The 5,000-nt window shown below is 54.8% G+C and overlaps 2 non-coding genes and 1 pseudogene across 2 annotated transcripts in view; all 3 read left to right on the top strand.

The window, feature by feature from the left end:
- Positions 1-22, top strand: part of LOC149519690 (25S ribosomal RNA) — a 3,387-nt gene extending 3,365 nt beyond the window's left edge. The window contains exon 1 of the ribosomal RNA XR_016341189.1: positions 1-22. This exon is cut by the window's left edge and continues 3,365 nt beyond it. This is a non-coding gene — a ribosomal RNA (25S ribosomal RNA).
- A 3,658-nt stretch (positions 23-3,680) lies between these two features.
- Positions 3,681-3,836, top strand: LOC149519689 (5.8S ribosomal RNA). Its single transcript, XR_016341187.1, has one exon. It is a non-coding gene; the product is annotated as a 5.8S ribosomal RNA (ribosomal RNA).
- Positions 3,837-4,026: 190 nt separating this feature from the next.
- Positions 4,027-5,000, top strand: part of LOC111284008 (25S ribosomal RNA) — a 3,175-nt pseudogene continuing 2,201 nt past the window's right edge.

Raw genomic sequence — 5,000 nt, 5'->3', positions numbered from 1 at the left:
ACCCTTTGTCACTTCGATTCGTCCCTCCCCCCGCCGACCTTCCTTCTTTTCACTCTGCCCCCCTTCGGGGTTGATCGTGACCCGGGGCCCTCTGTCCCTCGGTCTCGATCAGGAATGAACTCCGCTCGCCCCGGTCAGCCCTCGAAACGAGCGTGCGGGCACCGAATCGACCACTGGCGGCTAGATGAACGAGCTGACCAAGGATCCTGCTGCTGGTCCCCCTTGGTTGTTGCCCCAAACGCTGTCGATAGCCTCTGGCCATTTGTTGATCGAGATCGAGAATGCACTACGTATGCCTAAGTCAACCCATGAAATGAGTGTGCGGGCACTCAGCCGGTCGGAGAGCCAGAATGCACAAGTTAAGGATCAGCCCTATCCCCCTCTGCGTGCTACGGATCCCGCTGCGGGTCCCTCAGTCCGATTGGGGCTTAGACTGGGAATGAACTCCGTATGCCTAAGTCAACCCACAAAATGAGCGTACAAGCGCTCAACAGGCCGGAGAGGCAGGATGCACAAGCCAACGATTGGCCCGATTCCCCTCTGCATGCTGCTGTCGATTCTGCTGCCGATCCGATCTTAGACTGGGAATAAACTCCGTATGCTTAGACCAGAGAGGCATAATGCGTAAGTCGGGGCTACGGGTCCCTCGGTCTGGTTGGGGCTTAGACCGAAATGAACTCCGTATGCCTAAGTCAACCCACGAAACGAGCGTGCGGGCGCTCAGCCGACGGAGAGGCAGGATGCATAAGTCGAGGATAGGCCTGGTCCCCCTCTGCGTGCTGCTGTCGATCCCATTGTTGGTTCAATCTTAGACTAGGAATGAACTCCGTATGCTTAGACTGGTAATGAACTCTATATGCCTAAGTCAACCCATGAAATGAGCGTGCGGGCACTAAGCCGATCAGAGAAGCATAATGCGTAAGCCGGGGATTGGCCCGATCCCCCTCTACGTGTTGTCGGTCCCGCTGCCATAACCCTCGAGCCTGCTGGGGCTTAGACATGGAATGAACTCCGTATGCCTAAGCCAACCCATGAAACAAGCGTGCAGGCACTCAGCCAGCCAGAGAGGTAGAATGTGCAAGCCGGGGATTGACCTGATCCCCCTCTGGGTGCTGTCGATCTTACTGTTGGTCCTACTGTCGCAACCCTCGGTCCGATCCAATCTTAGACTGGGAATGAACTCCATATGCTTAGACTGGGGATGAACTCCGTATGCCTAAGTCAACCCACGAAACGAGCGTACGGGCGCTCAGCCGACCAGAGGGGCAGGATGCGCAAGCTGGGGATCGACCCAATCCCCCTCTGTGTGCTACCAATCTCGTTGTGGGTCCTGCTACCATAACCCTCAGTCCTACCCGATCTTAGATTGGGTGCGCACTATATATGCCTAAGTCAACCCATGAAACGAGCATGTGGGCACTTAGTCGGTCGGAGAGGTGGGATGCGCAAGTCATGGATCGATCGGGTGGTAGGTAGGTTCATGCACATCTTCATATTTCTATTGTACCAATGCCCTTTTTATAGCTTGTAAATTCATACAATGGTCCCCTAAGCCTTCATGTGAAGTTTCATGGCAAGACGACCCGTTTTCTATTTTTCATGATTTTCAAAACTTTTTGCGGTTCGAGATTTTTTAAAATTTTTTTAGAAGGAGTTTTCACCCAAAATTTGGAAGACGTGATCCTTGTATTTTTGTTGGCATGCACAAAAAACTTCAGCTAAAAACTCGAAGTGGAGAAGATTTTGTGACCGTTTGAAAAAAGTATCCCTATTTCAGACACTTTAATGGCTACTGGCAGCAACCTATAAAATCTCAAATACTCTTTAAGGGGGTGTGAGTTCTCGAGTTTTGATGAGGGATAGGGGGCCAATATAAGGGCCAAGTACCAGCACCCATCGCACATCATGTGCGCACACCCCCCGGCCCTCCCAATCACCGGAACCCCCAATGTCGTCGGTTAGGTTCTTCGACGATGCTCCGATGATGGTGCCCCAGGTGAAAAAAATGTGACACCAGCACATGCCCAAGCCCAACATGTGCACCGTGGCTCAAAATTGAACTTCGACAAAGGCCTCGACCATCAATGGCACATGATGGCACATGGTGATGGCACATGCATCGACCATCATCAGCACAGGCTGCCCTTTGGTACAGGCACTTGCCTCAACCACCATCGACAAAAGATGGCCCCTAGTGTGGGCGGTTGCCTCGAGCACCATCGACACAAGCCGGCCCTTGGTGCGGGCTCTTACCTCGATTACCATCGGTACATGCTGGGCCGTGGTATGGGCGGTTACCTCGACCACCATCGGTAGAAGATGGCCCCTAGTGCGGGCGGTTGCCTCGAGCACCATCGGTACAAGCCGACCCTTAGTGCAGGCTCTTGCCTCGACCATCATCGTAGAAAATGGCCCTTAGTGCGGGCGGTTGCCTCGACCACCATCGGCACAAGCCAACCCATGGTACGGGCGATTGTGTCGAACACCATCGACACATGCTGGGCCTTGGTGTGGGTAGTTACCTCGACCACCATCGGCACATGCTGGGCCTTAGTGGGGGTGGTTACCTCGAACACCATTGGCACGTGCTCGGCCTTGGTGCGGGCAGTTGCCTCGAGCACCATCGGCACAAGCTGACCCTTAGTGCGGGCTCTTGCCTCCACCACCATCGGCAGAAAATGGTCCCTGGTGCGACCGATTGCCTCGACCACCATCGGCACAAGCTGACCCTTGGTGCAGGCAGTTACCTCGACCACCATCTGCACAAGATGGCCCCTAGTGCGAACGGTTGCATTGAACACCATCGGCACATGCTGGGCCTTGGTGAGGGTGGTTGCCTCGACCACCATTAGCACATGCTGGGCCTTGGTGCAGGCGGTTGCCTCGAACACCATCGGCACGTGCTAGGCCTTTGTGCGGGCTGTTGCCTCGAGCACCATCGGCACAAGTCAGCCCCTGGTGCAGGCTCTTGCCTCGACCACCATCGGCAAAAGATGGCCCCTGGTGGGGTGGTTGTCTCAAACACCATCGGCACGTGCTGGGCCATGGTACGGGCGGTTGCCTCAACCACCATCAATAGAAGATGGCCCTTGGTGCGGGCGGTTGCCTCGAGCACCATCGGCACAAGCCGACCCTTAGTACGGGCTCTTACCTCGACCACCATCGGTAGAAGATGGCCTATGGTACAGGCAGTTACGTCGAACACCATCGGCACATATCAGGCCTTGCTGTGGGCACATGCCTCTATCTGGTGCGGGCGGTTGCCTCGACCACCATCGATACATGCTGGCCCTTGGTGCGGGCACATGCCCCAACCACTATCGGCACCTACTCACTTTTGGTGCGGGATATGCCTGTTTGGAAAAAGTGTCCCTGTTTTAGACACTTTAACATCTACTGGTAGCATATCTGTAAAATCTCTAATGCTCTTTAGGGGGTGGTGGTCCGGCACCCCCTCTCCCCCCCACGGGAGGAGTTAGTGTGCGTGATGGGCCTCCCATTACGTACACCTAGGGTAACATCCCTCGAGCGAAATACAGGGCGTGCATGCCTTCCGACCATTTTATCCGGAGACTGGTTGCTCCAGTGATCGGTAGGCGCCCATGGCCTCGACTGGTTGGCGTGCATGCGAAAAAGGGGAGCTGAGCTTGAGCCCTTGGTTTGTCACGAAAAAATAAAATGACTCTCGATAATAGATATCTCAGCTCTCGCATCGATGAAGAACGTAGCAAAATGTGATACTTGGTGTGAATTGCAAAATCCCGTGAACCATCGAGTCTTTGAACGCAAGTTACACCCCAAGCCATTAGGCCAAGGGCATGCCTGCCTGGGTGTCATGCACCGTCGCCCCCCCTCCGACCCCCTGCCTTTCGGGCTCTGGTTGGCCCAAAAGTGAGTCCCTAGCAATGACAGTGCCGTGATCGTCAGTGGTAGAGCTCTCGATGTGCCTCGTCCCTAGTGACGCACCCTCGTTGTCCAGCCAGACCCCTTCGGACCCTCCGTATCGCTCGATCGATGCTTGCGTCGTGACCTCAGGTCAGGCGGGATCACCCATTGAGTTTAAGCATATCAATAAGTGGAGGAAAAGAAACTTACCAGGATTCCCCTAGTAACGGCGAGCGAACCGGAAAGAGCCCAGCTTGAGAATCGGGCACCCTCGACGTCCGAATTGTAGTCTGGAGAAGCATCCTCAGTGGCAGATTGGGCCCAAGTCCCCTAGAAAGTGGCGTCAGAGAGAGTGAGAGCCCCGTTGTGCCCGGACCCTATCACACCACGAGGCGCTGTCCGTGAGTCGGGTTGTTTGGGAATGCAGCCCCATTTGGGTCGTAAATTTCGTCCAAGGTTGAATACGGGTGAGAGACCGATAGTGAATAAGTACCGCTAGGGAAAGATGAAAAGAACTTTGAAAAAAGAGTCAAAGAGTGCTTGAAATTGTCGAGAGGAGAGCGAATGGGGGCTGGCGATGCGCCCTGGTCAGATGTGGAACGATGAGAGTCGATCCACCGATCGGCTCGAGGCATGGACCGATGCGAGTTACGGTGGTGACCCAAGCCCAGGCTTTCGATGTGCCTGCAGAGATGTCGTCGTCACGATCATGGAACACAGCACGCACCATCTGGATGTGCCCTGGCACCAGCGTGCTCCAGGCATCGGCCTGCGGGCTCCCTATTCGACCCATCTTGAAACACGGACTAAGAAGTCTGACATGCATGCGAGTCAATGGGCCAGGAAACCCGTAAGGCACAAGAAAATTGATTGGCGGGATCCCTCGCTAGTGCACCGTCGATCGAACTTGATCTTCTGAGAAGGGTTCGAGTGCGAGCATGCCCGTCGGGACCCAAAAGATGGTGAACTATGCTTGAGCGGGGCGAAGCCAGAGGAAACTCTGGTGGAGGCCCACAACGATATTGATGTGCAAATCATTCGTTTGACGTGGTTATAGGGGCGAAAGACTAATCGAACCATCTAGTAGCTGGTTCCCTCCGAAGTTTCCCTCAAGA

This window comes from Durio zibethinus, chromosome 3 (assembly GCF_047325235.1).
Source record: "Durio zibethinus cultivar Kanyao isolate XHJ-2024 chromosome 3, ASM4732523v1, whole genome shotgun sequence".
Lineage (NCBI taxonomy): Eukaryota > Viridiplantae > Streptophyta > Magnoliopsida > Malvales > Malvaceae > Durio > Durio zibethinus.
This window is presented reverse-complemented; position numbering and strand designations above follow the sequence as displayed.